Source organism: Silene latifolia, chromosome 4 (assembly GCF_048544455.1).
Source record: "Silene latifolia isolate original U9 population chromosome 4, ASM4854445v1, whole genome shotgun sequence".
NCBI lineage: Eukaryota > Viridiplantae > Streptophyta > Magnoliopsida > Caryophyllales > Caryophyllaceae > Silene > Silene latifolia.
Genome location: NC_133529.1, coordinates 9,748,666 through 9,766,567, shown reverse-complemented (window position 1 = coordinate 9,766,567; position 17,902 = coordinate 9,748,666).

The following is a 17,902-nucleotide window of genomic DNA, read 5'->3' as shown; positions in this document are numbered from 1 at the left end:
TGATGGTGCAAGGTGTTGACGGGTTGAATGAAGGAAATGGTGGACTGGAGTCGTGGATGTCGAGGTTGTTGCTGCTGGTGATTGGAGATGAAACGCAGGGGACGGGGTTAATGATAAACAGCAATGGTGTTTGGTGATGAAAGTGTGAGGTGCTGTGTAATGGTGAGGTTGAATGTTGGTTAACGGTGGGATTTGGTTAGTGAAGATGATGATGATATGGTCATGTGGTCATGATGATGAAATTAAATAATATGGTTGTTGGTGATTGAATCCAACGAAATACCAGAACAAAAAGAGTGTGATTTTGGGAATAAACAAGAGTTGATAGCCAACTTTGACTTTTCCAATTCTTTTCTTTTGTTTTAGGCCCTTATTCATTTGGTTACGGTCAAACTTGATCCGTCTTGACTCATTTTATTCAACCCGCTTCTTCTTTTTTTCGTACCTACACAATAAAATATCGAATCACAATACTAATATTCCAAAAACTAATGTGTATTGCATTATATAAAACTAGACGACTAATATTATTGATGGGGCATATTCGCACCACACTGTCAACATATTAAGCGAAGGAAAGATATCCACAAAGAAGTCAACGCCTTATGCAGCCTGGCCGTCAAAAATGCCCATCGGCTCTGTCGACTGGTCTCGGCATGGCAACTTGCAATGGGCACATACCCGCGTACTCACACCCAAGACCCCTCGGCGGTGAGCCAACAGGGCCCGCCCGCCATAGGTCCCTCGAGGGGTAGATCGCCTTTCCACCGCTAGCCACTTGGCCACTTGCCACTACGCGACAAAAGGTGGCGCATAAAATACTCCTCAACCTTCATTGAGGAAAGGATCCAACAAATCCACAACTAAACCTAAATACACTATTCATCCTGCAATATCTTCCTTATCTCTCTACAATATACATTCACCAAGTAACAACTTACCCCTTAAGTTTACCGACTTGAGCGTCGGAGTGAGTACGCTGGCACAAAGCCAAGCCCTCGCCTTCGTTCATTGTTGCGGAGAGGCCGAGAGAACGATTAAGACCAAAGGAGAATCCAACTCAAGACATCATTCAACAAGCCATGGGTGGTAACTATACTTGCTCGAATTACACCCGAACAATTGGCGCCGTCCTCGTGGGGAAAGATACTAGAAGCTAGTCACATTCATTCCCAAACAAAAAAAAAAAAAAACAAAACCCACCCAAAAAGCTAAGAAGATGTCAAAACAACAAGACGCAGTCGTGACCGACGAAACCGCATTCTACCAAGATGATACTTTAAACAATTCTCGAGGTCGTGCGGCCCTCCACCGTGAGTAATCCAACCGGAGTTCGGGATGCCAATAATACCAGACACGCCGCTAATCACAACCAGGTCACCATCATGGGACATGTGGTTGACGTAGCAAAATCGAAAATGGTCCTGACTTAATTAGTAATACGCCCGCCACACTCGTCACGCCGACAAGAGCGGCGAAACCGTCCCAGAGACCAGGGCCCAAAACGTGACTCCGAGAAATTTGAACGAGCACCGGGAGAAGCCGACCCGACCAAGTCGCGGGGAGCCCAAAGTGGGCGTGGTAGACCTAAGTCCTTCCCGCACTGATGGGAGGACAAAGGCGTCCCAAACACGAACGAGGCTTACCCCAAAGGAACCAGAGGAGTCCGACTCAGCAGAGTTGGAGAAGAAGTCCGAGTCGAAGAAGGAGTCCTTCCCGCTACGAGGAGAGGAGCCAGATTAGGAATGCGAGGAGCCGATCGCCGCGTGTCGTTCGACACGTGGTCAGACAGCCCCTCAACGCCTACGTCCTAGAAGTCCAGGTGCCGACTAAGCTCAAGTTGCCACCCCTATCATACAAAGGAGATAGTGATCCAGCCGACCACGCTGAGGCTTTCGAGTCTTACATGTCGGTATGGGAGCAGCCCGATGAGGTCTGGTGCCGAGTTTTCCCAACAATTTTGCATGGGATGGCTCAAAGTTGGTACAAAGGGCTTCCCGACGGCTCGGTATACTATTACGCCGACCTAAGAGACGCCTTTCTAGCCCAAAGACTCTTGCAACAAGAGAAGGGCCGTGGAGACATCGGACCTCCTAACTATCAAACAGGAGGGGGCGAGTCTCTACGAAGCTATGTGAAGAGGTTCGATGGAAAGGTCCAGCAGATTCGAGAAATTAATCCCGAATCGGCGGCCTTGGCGATGAAGGGCCTCCCGAGGGGAGACTTAAAAAATGAGCTCATCAAGTGCGGAGGCCTGAGCTTGGATGCCGCCAGGAGGATGGCCAACCAGGCCATCAAGGTAGAAGACTATCACAAGACCTGGGTAGGCCCAAGCGAGGCCGAGCACTCAGAAAAGAAGAGCCGCCAGGAGGACAACCCGGATGAAAGACGCCGTGACCACAACGGGTCACGGTCCGATGACAGACGCCGTGAGAATAATAGGTCACGGTCGGACAAGTCTGTCAGGAAACAGGACTCGGCAGCGCCGGTGGAGTTCGGGAACGTACCACCAGAGGCGGTATAGTGATAAAACCCCTCTCGTCGTATCGGCCCGCCGAAGTCTTCGCCCGAGCAAAAACGAGGGCCGGGGGGAGAGACCCCCAAGCCAAAAAGTGACGGTGACACGAGCCGATCTTGTGAGTACCACGGCCACACCGCCATTTAACCAACGATCGCCGGCATCAAGAATGCCATTGAAGAGCTGATCCGGAAGGGGAGCCTCGGCAAGTACGTCGCCAAAGGCCAAAAGACGACGCCGACGGTTCGGTAAGAAATCCGTCTTGAACGGATAGGAGTGATCCATGTTGTCATCGGGGGCAACGAGAACGGAGGGCCCGCTCATGGGCACAAACGGCACCTGAACGAGCTATATCGGGCCATCAACTTTGTGCCCAACACAGCGATCCCCGCTTCCAACATCCCCGATATAACCATTGGAAGGAAGGACTACGAAGGAGTCATCGCTCCTCACAGCGACCCACTTGTAGTCAATTTGGGCATATCCAACCACCTAGTCAAGAGGTGCCTGATTGACACAGCGCATACACGAACATCATGTTCGGGAGTGCTTCCTCGGCCTCGGCACGAAAGTCAAGGACTTGAGCCCCCGCACCAACCCACTATACAAGACTTCTCGGGGCCGGCTGGTACCACCGGGATCAATCGACTCCGGTGACATTCGGCGAAAAGAATGCGGCTAAAAATGTCCTAGCCGAGTTCGTGGTCATCGACGGCTCGTCCGCCTACAACGTTCTCATAGGCCGAGTCACCCGAGTGAGGCCGACGCAAGTGATGTCCATCCGGCCCTAACACCGATGTATGGCTCGGACCGGGGGGAAGCGCATAAGCTCGTCTCCAAAGACGAGAATGACGAGGTGGTCAACGTCCGGATAGCCGCCGAGAGGATGCAACATGCAATCCTCAAAGTGGCGAAGAAATCGAAAAAGGGAAAAGTCTATCCTTACAACAGAGGGGCGACCTCATGGATGTAACTAGCGGCCGACTAGGACGGTGTGCCTTTGATAGGCCATTAGGACGCCGGTAATCTCGGGAATACTCTATGTAGCGGCGGAGGTGTCCAAAACATTGTGGGCACCCCAACGCATGTTTTTACCTAATGAAAAATCGTCTGAGTCTTCCATCAAAATGTCCATTTTCCCCCTAGTCACTAGGAAGCGACGGACGCCACTCACACTTTGTCATACCGACAAGAGCGGTAGTCTTTATCGATGGCAGCGATGTCGGCTCACACTGTCATACCGACAAGAGCGGCAGCCTCCATGAAGAAATAGGCGCCGTCGCAGTCACCCCAAGTAGTAGACGCCACGGCGAGTCACCCCAAGAGGTTTGACGCCGTCGCAGATCACTCCAAGTGGTAGACGCCACGGCGCTCCATGAAGAAATAGGCGCCGTCGTAGTCACCCCAAGTAGTAGACGCCACGGCAGTCACCCCAAGAGGTTTGACGCCGTCGCAGTCACTCCAAGTGGTAGACGCCACGGCGCCTCCATGAAGAAATAGGCGCCGTCGCAGTCACTCCAAGTAGTAGACGCCACGACAGTCACCCCAAGAGGTTTGACGCCGTCGCAGATCACTCCAAGTGGTAGACGCCACGGCGATCAATAACAAGAAGCAGGCTCACCACACACACACACACCGACAAGAGCGGCAATCACCACCAGAAGCGCACACCTCGATGGTAACGACCAGCGGTGATACTATAAAAGCGTTCAAAATGCCTCAGAAGCGTTAACACGATTGAGATACGCACTCTAGACCGCCTCGGCCAAGCCGAGGCAGAAACAAAAGAGACACTCAATTAATAACGTAAGGAGACAACCTGCACGAAGACATAGACGCTAAAGTACAATTGAGACACTCAAATACTAGCGCAAGAAAAAGAAGTGAGGTAAAAACCTCGGCCAGGCCGGAGAGCGAAGAAACGAACTCTTATTAAAAATGTTCAACGAATTACAAGAAATTACAAGGATAAGCCAAAAGACAAAAGGCTACGATACCATCTCCCTATGTCCGTTGTTGCTCGCCATCGCCAGCGGCAATGCCTTTTTCTTCGATGGGTAACCCGCCAGTTCCCTTAGCGCCTCGGCTTGAAGAGCCCACCTTAGCCTCGGCGGCCTCGGTGCCCCTTGCCCACTCGGCTTCCTCCTTGGCCGCTTTAGCCTTCTCGGCAAAGAGTCGCCTTCTCCGCGGCCGCCTCCTTCTCTATCTTCGCCCTCACCGCCTCCTTGGCCTTCTCCGCCACGGCCTTCTCCTTGGCTTCAAGCTTGTCATCAAGCAGCTCGTCATATCTCGCCCCCACTGAAAGGAACCATCAAGAGGGAAGAGCTCCCCAATCACTTCCTAGCAGCTCCTTCGGCCAAATCCTTGAATTCAAAGACACATGTTAGGGAGCATGACGGTTTGGAGCATCTCAATGTCCTTCTCCTTTTGCCTGGTGACGGCCTCTTTGCTCGAATCACCTCCGCTTTGGGCCTTAAATAGGTCCCTGGATTCGTTCCTCTGCTGGAGGTAGAGGTCGGCGTGCCTCTGAACAAGTTTACACTTCTCCAGCGGCTTCGCGACTTCAGGCCCGCGACCTCGGCCTTGGCTCTCTCAAGGACCTCCTTTTCAGCGTCCCCGCCCGAGTTTTCTTTCAGCCCAAGAGCGCCTTCTCAAAGCATCTCCCCTAAGCCTCTGCTCATTGAGAAGATCCGGCTTATGCTTCGCGGCCACCTTCTTAGTGGCATTAAGCTCAAAAGCGGATTGAGCCACGGCTTTCTCCTGCTCTATGATACGAGCACCGGTAAGATCGTTCCACCTCGCCGCTCCTTGATCGGCCTTCGTGCCTTCCTCTATAAGGTTGGGAGACGGAAGCCTTCAGGATGAGGAAACAAGTGGTGACATTTCGATCACCGGCCCGTAGGCCGGGAGAGGGAAGCCTTACGGGATGAAGAGACAGGTGTGACATTTTGATCACCTACCAGGCGGGAGAGGGAAGCCTTCAGGATGAAGAGACAGGTGGTGACATTTTGATCACCGGCACAGTAGGCCGGGAGAGGGAAGCCTTCCTGGGACGAAGAGCTCACGGTGACGTCTTGATCACCCGGCCGCACAGAATTCCCCTCCACTTGCTGCCCAACAAGAGCGGCGGACGATCTATGGGCCGATCTACAAAATTTAAAGTAAGCATCGTATCAACATACACAGACACGCCGGAGAGCTCACACGGCGGCGCCTAAGGAACCGCTAAGTCCGAGCCACAGGATAGATCAATACCGTGCTTGGCCTTCTTGGCCGAAGGGCGCATTTCTCGTCGGCCCGGCGAAACAACAGCGGTAAAGGCTGTCTGCTTTCTTTTACGGACAAGGGGCGACCCCTCCTCTTCATCGGAGTCATCCCCATTGGAGATATAAACGATCTCCACCGTCTCCTTCTGAACAGGGGGGATGGAAGGCGGAGCCGATGTCGACGCCATCACCGCCGAAGGCTTTGTTTTTTGCGTGCGGCGCGGCATGTTACTTACAACCCTTGCCTGGCCTCCACCACATTCAAGCTTTTCACCATTTCTTGATCCATAAGATCATTCGGCGACGTCCTGCGGTCATGGGCTAGAGCCTTGGGATGCAAGTTAGCAACGGTTTTATCTTTGTGCAGCCCCATTCTCCGGAGGATATCCTCAAACAGGTCCGGTCCAAAGTGGCCTGCGAAAGAGACAAAGCAAGAGTTAAGTAGAAGAAATAAATCAAAGTTCGAGACACAATGAGAACGGTGATGGGCCTCACACCGACCCCACTCACCCTGCGCTAGGGCCGGTATGAGGCCGACATGGCAAAGCGGCTCATCCTGAAGAATGATCTGCGTAGGGGGGATCCATCTTTTCGGCAGCCCACTCTTGTCCACCTCAAAAGCCTCATCGCCAGCCTTCTCGTCCTCCTTAAGAAGGACCTTGCATCCATTTTAAGCTTCTTCCTAGTGACCCATCTGTCATGCTCCACCTTAGTCTCACACCGCAAATTCACTTGGTGCTGAAAGGAGAGGGGCAGCGGATAGTCATCCGGCACCTTAACATACACCCACCGATTTCTCCAGTCTTTGCAAGAAGTAAGTTTGTCAACAGAGACATAACCTTTCTCCGTGTGCGCACTTTGTACCAACCGACGCGGCGAGAGATTGACGGCTGGAGATAATGAAGCCGGCGGAATAAATTTACCGTCGGGGCCTCCCCCTTGAAGAGACAAAGCCACACAAAGCCGACTATCGTCCTCATGGCCAACGGATGCAGTTGGGCCACAGCGACGTTCATAGCTTTTATGATGGCCATGACGTACTCATTCAGCGGAAACCGGAGCCCGTACTCCAAGTGTCGCATGTATACGCCGGTATGGCCCGGCGGAGGGCAACAGACGGCCTGGCCCTCCTCAGGGATAACAATCTTGTATCCCCTGCCAAAGAAGAAATGACCCTCGAAAAATTTCTCACCAGAACAACTGGCCAACTTATGGGTCCAAGCTCGGTCAACGCATACCTTGCAGACGTCACCGTGATCCATAACGTACCGCCTCACCTCTTTGGGACGAGCCTCTTCAGCATCATCACCAAAATCGTCTGCGTCATCATCGACATCAGAGTCATCCTCCCATTCCTCCAAAATTCGAGGATCGACTTCAGGAGAAGGAGACCTAGGGCCCCCAGGCCTTATCAGGAGGGCGTCCAACTTCTCCTCCTCATCAAGGCGCGACGGGGAACCCCCCCGCGTCGGTTTGCTAGGCCCGGCATCAGCAGAAGACATGTTTACAATAATAACTTACAGAGTTAAGAAGTTGGAAAGTTTGTTTACCTTGAAGAAAAACACCCGCCGGAGTAACAACTCTGAAAATTAGAAGACAATGAAACCCTTGAAAGTTTAGAGAGGAAAATTTTGGAGAATGAAATTGGTGGCCAATTTCACGGGATAACTGCCCTATTTATAGGGAAAAGCCCATAAAGAAGGACCAATCGAAACAGACCCATGAAGCGTCAACCAATCGGCGTGCGGACACGTGTCGGACATGCAATCACGGAATGTCAATCGTTGCAACGATTAGACGTCAATCAATGCAACAAAACAAGCGTCTTCAACACGCCTATTCATATCTCCTTGCCTATTCACCTTCCTCAACAAATTCCCAAGCATCTGTTCTCCGCCGCCACATGGTCAACCAAGCTAAAAGATGGCCGGGGCAATCAAAAACAACCGGCACACTCAATCCTGGTCTCGGCCAGCGTCACTTCCTTTTCCACATCGGATGCCCTTTACACATCCATGTGGAGGGGGGATATGGTAAGGCCTAAGAAAGACCAGGCCGAGGTAAAAGAAGCCGCCGCAGAAGAAGCCGATGCAGAAAATTGTCCGCAAATTACTTACGCAGAATATACGCTCAAGCATACATCGGAGCCCATACCACGGCATAGACTACGCTGGGGGCAAATTGATGGGGCATATTCTGCACCGCTGACCAAGTCAACATATTAAGCAAGGTCAAAGATATCCACAGCAAGTCAACGCCTTATGCAGCCTAGCCGATGCAGCCCATCGGCCTGTCAGCCTGGGTCTCGGCATGGCAACTTGCCAGCCGGGGCACATACCCGCGTACTCACACCCAAGACCCCTCGGCGGTGAGCCAACAGGGCCCGCCGGCCTGCCATAGGTCCCTCGGCCGAGGGGTAGATCAGTCTTTCCACCTGCTAGCCACTTGGCCACTTGGCCACTACGTGACAAAAGGTGAAAGCCTATAAATACTCCTCAACCTTCATTGAGGAAAGGATCCAACAAATCCACAACTAAACCTAAATACACTATTCATCTGGTAATATCTTCCTTATCTCTCTACAATATACATTCAGCCAAGTAACAACTTACCCCTTAAGTTTACTGACTTGAGCGTCGGAGTGAGTACGCTTGGCACAAAGCCAAGCCCTCAGTTCGTTCATTGTTGCAGGAGAGGCCGAGAGGAACGATTAAGACCAAAGGAGAATCCAACTCAAGACATCATTCAACAAGCCACGGGTGGTAACTATACTTGCTCTGGAATTACACCCGGAACAATTATTTTTAATACTAAAACGGGTGAATAAATCTAGCTCGAGTTATTAATTAAACCAAATAAAAGATAAAATGTGGGATTAAAATAAGTATAATAATGTGTGATCAAATCTCCCCACACTTATCCCTTACTCGTCCTCGAGTAAGCTCATTAAGTAAACTAAGACCCGTAATATAAAAGGACTAGCTAAACTACTAATATCCGATGAGAGGCAGTTAACGGGCCTTCTCCGTCCCTTCAACTCACATTGAAATACAATGAGGTATGCATTCCGATGCAAGGCAAGTGGGGGATTGCGGAAAATTTTGATGCAATCATCATTTAAGCACGAATCAACATATAAGATGCATCACAAAAAGTCAAACCGCTTTCCTCATCTAAGCGGCCAAATTTTTCTTTCAAAAATCGAATAAAGAGAGTCATTAGTGGAGGATGTCGTCTCCGGGTCTTACCAAGTTGTCGGCTCCCTAATTCTAGCTCAAGTAACCAACATTGACAACACGGGGTGCCTTAGAAACAAATTCTAGGCGGGAAAGGGGAAGTACTTCGCTATACTCCCAAGAATGACACGACACACGCAATATTCGACTCCATATCAAACCTTTGACCAAAAGGAGACCAAAGTCCGACTCTCACGGGGTTCACTAGTCACTCAAGTAAAAGAACGGGGTGATTTTTGTGACAAAAAGTAACCAAAATCACTCTCCTAACTCGACTTGCGAAGCATGCCCGCAATCTAATATGGTACTCCATCCAATATCCGCAAGAGAAATGACAAATGATGCACATGCATGAGACAACCGGGTTGTAATGGGGCTTGGGTTAGGTGAAAAGGGGTTGGTGCAAGCACCGTTTTAAGACATGTGAGGCTATCGGTTAAGTAGTCGTCACATCTAACCAATCCACTAAACTCAACCCATGCAAATGAATTCCTTCACAAAACATGACAAGATTGTCATTTCCAAAAACTATTCAATCCTCTTCAAAGCAAAACTCGATTTGCAAATTATCAACCCTTTATTTGGCACAAAAATATACATTCTTTTCTTTTCTTTTCTTTTTTTTTTCATTTCATTTTTCTCTTGTTCTATTTGTTTTTCTTCTTCATTTTTTTCCTTTTCTATTTGATTTTCTTTCTTGCATTTTTCACGACTTGTTCACCGCTTATTAGACAAAAGTAGCCAAAGTTGCATTTCACTCATGTGGCATTTCGATCATACACCTCAAGATAAGTCAAAATTTCAACCCAAATATACTCCACAAAAGAACCACAATGACGAACTACTCAACCAAGGTGAGTTGTTTATGGGATGTAGTTGTTTTGTTGGCAATAGAAACGATATGGCTTAGGCTCAAAATGGGTTAACAAAAGGAAACAATTGACTCAAGGGCATAACAAAAGCTTATATGGCTATTGTGAGGTTACTTATTGAACAAAATTGTCTCAATATGCACATCTACACTTCTACGGTAAGGAATGAGCACCATACTTGTGCGTTTTGACATGACATACCACGTAAGGAGAATTACTCTCATAACCTAAACGGGACCGGTTTGATGGACCGGCCATAAGGAGGCTCTATCCTCACATTTTAGTAGCTATATCGGACCATCTACAAACAACTTCCACAAGGTCAAAGTTAAGGTTTCCAACAAAGCTATACTCATATCCAACTAGTGTCAACTACGAGTTTCTCAATATGGTAAACCATCAATCAGAAATCCAAATTCAAAAATTCTTTTGTACATTCTATCATCCCAAAGAGATCTTGTTATACTCTTGAAACCCTAAGCCTAAACGGTGACATTCTCTAATCTACGAGACCACTATCAAAACATCTAACTCATCTCAGTTCAATATCTATCGATCCCAACTTATAATCACATCTCAAACTCTGGTGACTAATCCTCATTACCGCAAAGTGGATACCCAAATGTGATTTCAAAACTAGCTGCAACTCTCACCTAACAAGGTTTCTATGTAACCATCGCAATACTCACAAAGTATACCGACTATGCTAACCTCGAGCTTAACACAAATTTCCAAGTAACACTTTCATCATCAATGTCTAACAACGTCCTAAAGGTGTTTCCTTCCAAACTCTCATCATAAACTCTACTCCATGTCAAAACCCAAGCAACAAAACTCAAGTTACCAAATCCTCAAATTCCAAGTATAAACAACAAGGCCAAGTTCCATAGTCTTAGTATCATAGGCAACTCACACTTAACACACATAATTCCATCGATCAATTATACTCACTTTACCAAAGAACTAGGTATAAGAATAACTAAGTATGTCTCACCACACTACCTAAGTCCTTCCAACATCACAACTTCTCCAAACCAAGAGTTATGGGTCAACCACAAACAAACTCCACAAAGCTAAATTATCCAACCAAAATTAACATCTCACAAAAGAAAGAGAACTATCGAAAAGGCGTTAAAGGAGGATTAGCAAGGATCAAAGGACAAGTTAGGGGTACAAGAGTAGCTTTCAAACAAAACAGAAGAGAGTATAGAAGAAGGATAAGCACCAAGAGATAAAGAATAAAGCAAGATACACAAAGAATGGAAAACATCTTCGAGGAAGTAGAAGCATTCTTCAAAGTTTTCGGATCCTTTTCTAAATGAGGATTGAGGAGTATTTATAGACTTTCACCTTTTGTCACGTAGTGGCCAAGTGGCAGAGCAGGTGGAAAGACTGATCTACCCTCGGCCGAGGGACCCATGGCAGGCCGGCTGGCCTGGTTGACCCCATGCCGAGGGGACTTGGATGTGAGTACGCGGTAATGTCTCCTGGCTGGTTCGTTGCCTAGCCGAGACCCAAGTGACAGGCCGATAGGCTGGTTCGGTTAGGCTGTCTGATACGTTGACTTGCTGTGGATATCTTTGACCTTGCTCAATATGTTGACTCGGTCAGCGGGTGCAGAATATGCCCCATCAATTTGCCCCCAACGTAGTCTATGCCGTGGTAATCGCAAAATTGGCTTGCGTCGCCTTCCCCCCTCGTCTTGGGGGGTCTTGCCCACTTCTGCCATTCATTCTTGCTCAGGGCAAAGACCTCGGCCGAGATTTGACCAGGGGGTGAGACCGTTGTACCGCTTCGGGTGTATGGTCCCGAACTCCCCGGCGCCCGCCGAGTTCTCGCTTCTGTTAAATCTCTCGGTAGTGACCGATTCATGTCACGGCGACCTTCATCGACATTCTCCGTGGCTCCTCCTTTCTGGGTGCCCAGCTTCACTGTGGCCTACCCAGGTCTTGTGGTAATCCTCCACCTTCACGGCTCGGTCGGCCATCTTTCTGGCGGAGTCGAGGTTGAGGTCCTCGCACTTGATCAGCTCATTTTTGAGCTCGCCTTTCGGGAGGCCTTTCATCGGTCGAAGGCCGCCGATTCGGTGTCTGACTCTCGGATCTGCTGAGCTTTTGCGTCGAACCTCTTCACATAGCTCCGTAGAGACTCGTCCTCCCCCTGTCGGATAGTGAGGAGATTCGATGTCTCCACGGCCCTTCTCTTGTTGCAGGCGTACTGGGCTACGAAGTTATCCCTTAGGTCGGCGTAGCAGTATACCGAACCATTAGGTAGCCCCTTGTACCAACTCTGGGCCATCCCATGCAGGGTTGTTGGGAAGACGCGGCACCACACCTCATCAGGCTGCTCCCATACCGACATGTAACCATCGAAGCGATCCCCGCTTCCGCCGTCCCTGATATAACCATCGGAAAGAAAGACTACGAAGGAGTCGTAGCCCCGCACAGCGACCCGCTGGTGGTCCACCTGGACATAGCCAACCACTTGGTTAAGAGGTGCCTAATTGATACAGGCGCCTACACGAACATCATGTTCAGGGAATGCTTCCTCAATCTCGGCAAGATTGAGGACCCGAGCCCCCGCACCAACCCACTATACAGACTTCTGGGGCCGGCCTTGTACCCTGGGGTCAATCAGGTTGCCGGTGATGTTCGCCAAAGCGGATGCGGCCAAGAATGTTTTATCCGAGTTCGTGGTCATTGATGGTTCGTCCGCCTACAATGTTCGATAGGCCGGTTACTTTGAGCGAGGCCGATCTTTGTAATGTCCATCCGGGCCCTGACATTGATGTATGTCTCGGACCGGGGGGAGGCACAAAAGCTCGTCTCAAAGGACGAGAGAGACGAAATTGTCAATGTCCAAATATCTGCCAGAGGGTGTAACATGCAATCCCTCAAAGTGGCGAAGAAATCAGAGAAAGGGAAGAGCCCATCCTTACAACAAGAGGGTGATCCGATGAACACCGTCGGCATGGTCGAAGGAGCCAAGACCGAGCAAGTGGAAATTGACCCAGGACGCACCGTAACTGTCGGTGTCGGCCTGGAGCCAAAATTCGTAGCCGATCTCCTAGACTGCGAGGAAGAACAAAGACGTCTTCGCGTACTCAGCCGCCGAGATGCCAGGCGTGAGCCGATAGGTGATCGTTCACAAGCTGAACGTGCTCTCCACCGCTCGCCCTGTCAAGCAGAAGATAAGGAACTCCTCGGCCGAGAAAGATGAGGCCATCAAGGCCGAGGTAGACAAATTGTTAGAGGCAGGCTTTATCATGCCTTGTACTTACCCTGAGTGGCTAGCAAATGTTGTAATGGTGAAGAAGTCATCAGGGGGGTGGAGGAAGTGTGTTAATTTTACAAATCTTAATAAAGCATGCCCTAAAGATTGCTATCCCTTGCCTCGAATAGATAGCTTAATTGACGCAACGGCAGGCTACACTATGCTAAGCCTGTTAGACGCCTTCTCAGGGTACCATCAGGTATTCATGGCCGAAGAAGACATGTCTAAGTGCGCATTCATCACCATACACGGCACATACATGTATAAAATGATGCCGTTCGGTTTGAAAAACGCTGGCGCAACTTACACTAGGCTGGTGGACAAAGTGTTTCAAGATCAAAAAGGGCGAAACATCGAGGCTTACGTCGACGATGCTATTGTAAAAAGCAAGTCCGACAAATGAGCACTTGGCGACTTGAGCGAAACATTTTGTTCACTAAGGAAATACAAGATGAAACTTAACCCAATGAAATGCAACTTCGGTGTCCGGGCAGGTAAGTTCCTCGGCGTGCTTGTCAGCGCCAGGGGAATTGATGCCAATCCAGAGAAAGTCCAAGCAATACTGGACCTACCGGAGCCGAGGAACCGAAAAGAGGTTATGATGTTGACCGGGAGGATGGCGGTTCTTGCCCGTTTCATCTCTCGGTCAGCCGACAAGAGCACCCCATTCTTCAAAGTGTTGAAGGGGAATAAAGACTTCACTGGGGAGGAACAGAGCACGGCTTTCGAGGCAACCAAAGCTCATCTTCAAACTCTCCCGACCTCCCGTCGGCCGATCTTTGGGGAGACGCTATATCTATACATAGCAGATTACCTCGGCCACGGTCGATCTTAATCGTCGAGAAGAAGACAAGCAAAAAACCCAATCTACTTTATCAGCCATACATCGCTGGCCGAAAGAAATTACCCACGATCGAAAAAGCGACCTTTCTTTGCCGTCGTTGCCGCAAGGAAATCAAACCTTACTTCGACACACCCCCCGTGACGGTCCTAACCGACCAGCCATTGGAGAAAGCATTGGAAAAATTCGAAAAATCCGGCAGGCTCATCAAATGGGCAGTAGAGTTATCCGGCTTCGGCATTCAATACAAGCCGAGGCCCTCGATAAAGGGGCAGACACTTGCAGACTTCCTGGCCGAGTGCACATATCAAGAAGAACCAAATCCCGGAGTGTGGGAAGTATACACCGACGGGTCCTCCACGACGAACAGCTCAGGAGCCGGCATCCTTATCATCAGCCCAAACGGGGACGAGTTTGAGTATGCCTTGAAATTTACCTTCTCGGCCTCAAACAATGAATCCGAATACGAGGCGGTGATAACTGGAGTCGAGCTAGCTAGAGCTGCCGGGGCGGAACACATTGTGTTGAAGACAGACTCACTATTGGTGACTAACCAAATCAGAGGAGAGTATGAGGCTCGAGACGATGGGATGGTAAGATACCCGGAAAGGGTAAAAGCGACATCGCAAAATTGAAATCTTTCCAAATCCAATGCATCCCAGTGTCCGAGAACAACCGAGCCGACACTCTCTCAAAACTTGCCGAGTTCAACCATCAAGAATGTCAGCCGAACCGTGCTGGTGGATATCAGGAATGCTAAAATCATCACTGAGACCGTCGGCATGGTGGGCGACACCGAAGCCGAGACGACGTGGATGACTCCGATAATGAAATACAAACTAACAAAAGAGTTACCGGAGGACCGCAGTCTCTCTCAGAAGATAAAAAGGATCGCCGCAAGGTACTTGGTATTTGAAGGAGAATTGTATAGAAGGTCCGTAATAAGACCACTTTTAAAATGTGTCGGCCCAGCCGACGCGGAGCTCATACTGACAGAAATTCACGAAGGCATCTGTGGACATCACATGGGGGCAAGAACGCTAGCCCACAAAGCTCTCCGAGCCGGCTACTTCTGGCCTACCATACTTGAGGATTCCAGAGCTAAGACCAAAAAGTGCAAGAATTGTCAGATACATGCTCCGGTGATACACGCACCTTCCCGAGACTTGCAACCAGTACTTAGCCCCCTACCGTTTGCACAGTGGGGGATGGATTTATTAGGGCTATTTCCGACGGCCTCCGGAGGAAGGAAGTACCTAATCGTCGCCGTTGACTACTTCACCAAATGGGTCGAAGCTGTCGCGGTACCTGCCAAGACCACGGCGGCCGTAAGAAAGGTAATCTGGGAGAACATCATAACTCGTTTTGGGTTACCCCAAGTCATGGTATTTGACCACGGCCGAGAGTTTTGGAGTGACATGGTGATGAACTGGCTGGAAGAGCTCGGTATCAAATTCACATACTCCTCCGTCTGCCACCCTCAGAGCAACGGGCAGGCAGAGGCAGCTAATAAAACAACATTGAACGGATTGAAAAAGAAGGTTGAAGATCTAAAAGGGAGGTGGGCTGATGAACTACCCGGCGTCCTGTGGTCACTTCGAACCACGGAAAAAGAAGCAACAGGGTACAGTCCATTTCACCTAGTCTATGGGTCTGAGGCCGTCCTGCCAATTGAGGCAACGGTGCCGACATTCAGAACGCAAACCTTTAACCCAGTCGAAAATGAGAAAGGCCTGAAAGCCTCCCTAGACCTGGTCGAAGAAAGCCGAGACACGGCACGGCTTAACTTGGCAGTATATCAAAACCGAATGAGAAGAGCATACAACCGTAGGGTCCACAAAAGAGACTTAAGAGTAGGAGATCTAGTCCTAAGAAAGTCAGCCGCAACCAACAAAGGAAACATCCATGGTAAAATGACGGCCAACTGGGAAGGACCCTACAAAGTGGTTGAAGAAATGAGGCCGGGGACATACCGGCTGATAGACATGTAGGGAGTGCCTCTAATGAGCCACTGGAACACAGACAACCTTAGAAAATACTTCATATAGCGGCGGAGGTGTCCGAGACCGTTGTGGGCACCCCAACGCATGATTATATCTAATGAAAAGTGTTCCAAGTTTTCCATCAAAATGAAGAGTCCCCCTCCATAGTCCTACCAAAGTAGACGCCGCGGCCAAAGCCGGGCAGTCACTACCCAAGAAGAAGAGCGTATGAGCACTGTTGAGAAACGCAAATCTGACCGCCCCGGCTAAACCGGGAGTGGCAGAGGAAGCGATCAATATGTCTAGATACGGAAAGCAGTCAAAACGTAAACTCGACTGCCTCGGCCAAAGCCGGGAGTGACGAGGGAAACGCGATCTGCCAACAGCAGTTGATACTCGCGAAAGCGACCAATATGCTTAAGAACGTATAAGTACAGTTGAGACGCAAATCTGACGCCTCGGCCAGACCGAGAGTGAACGAGGAAGCGATCAATATAGTCTATAGATACGAACGCTGTCGAGCCGTAACCCCGATTGCCTCGGCCAAAGCCGGGAGTGACGGGGACACAACGATCGATACGCTAACATGTTCACAACGGCGGTTGGGAAGCGCAAATCTGACGCCTCGGCTAAGACCGGGAGTGAAGGAGGAAGCGACCGACATGCCAACATGTTCAAGAGCATGTTTACAACGGCGGTTGGGAAGCGCAAATCTGACGCCTCGGCCAGACCGAGAGTGAAGGAGGAAGCGACCAACATGCCAACATGTTTAAAAACGTTTAAGTACAATTGAGATGCATATTCTAACTGCCTCGGCCAGGCCGAAGAAAAAAAAACGAGAAAGCACTCAAAATGTTAAAAACGTAAGGAGACAACTCAGATGAGAATAAGATAAAGACCTCGGCCAAGCCGGAGGCAAAATAAACAAACTCTTATTGACATATTTACAGGTGATACAAAACGAAGATGACGGCCGTCCCCATAGGGATAGCCTTAACACAACCTACCAAAGTTTTACAAAAAACAAAAAAGTACAACAAAAGGTTACAGACATATCATTTGAAGCGCCAAAAGGATGGCAGGGAGGAAAGGCTCAATAGTTGGCCCCCGAACAGCTGAAGCTATCCAAGGGCGGGTGAATCTGGTGACGACCGCCCGTCTCCCTATGCCTGTTTTTGCTCGCCACCGGCAGCAGTAGTAGCATCACCACCAGTGGGCGGCCCAGAAGCCGACTTGGCAGCTTCGCCCTCTCAGCTTCCTCCCTGGCCGCCTTCACCTTTTCGGCATGGGCCGCCTTGGCCGCAGCCTCCTCAGCGGTCTTCTTCGCCTCTGCCTCCTCCGTAGCCTTTGCCTCCGCAGCAACCGCCTTCTCATCAAGCAGCTGGTCAAATTTTTGCCACGGGAAGGAGCCTTCAGGAAAGAGCTCTTTAATTACATCCCTGGTAGCATCCTCGGCTGGTCCCCTGTGCGAGCACACATGTTAGGGATGATGACGGTTTGGAGCGTCTCAATGTCCTTCTCCCTCTGAGCAAGGACAGCCTTTGTGTTCTTATGCTCCTTCACCTCGGTGTCGTGCAGGTCCTTCCATCTTCCCCTCTGCTCAACCATGAGCTTGTAGCCGCCATCAAGCTTGTCCTTCTCCTCCCGCAGCTTAGCGGCCTCAGCCAACGCAGCCTCAACCTTGGCTCTCACGGCTAGGACCGCCTTTTCAGCGTCCTCCCTAAGCTTTCGCTCAGCGAGGAGATCCTTCTTGGCGGCCTGGGAATCCACCCTCGACCTCTCGGCCTCCTTCTCAGCAGCGGCAAGATCGAGCCTAAGCCGTTCAAGCGCAGGAGCTGCCTCAGCCATGAGCTTTTCTTGCTCCATAATGTGAGCGCCGGCTATTTCAGTCCACTTCGCCAGCTTCCGGGACAA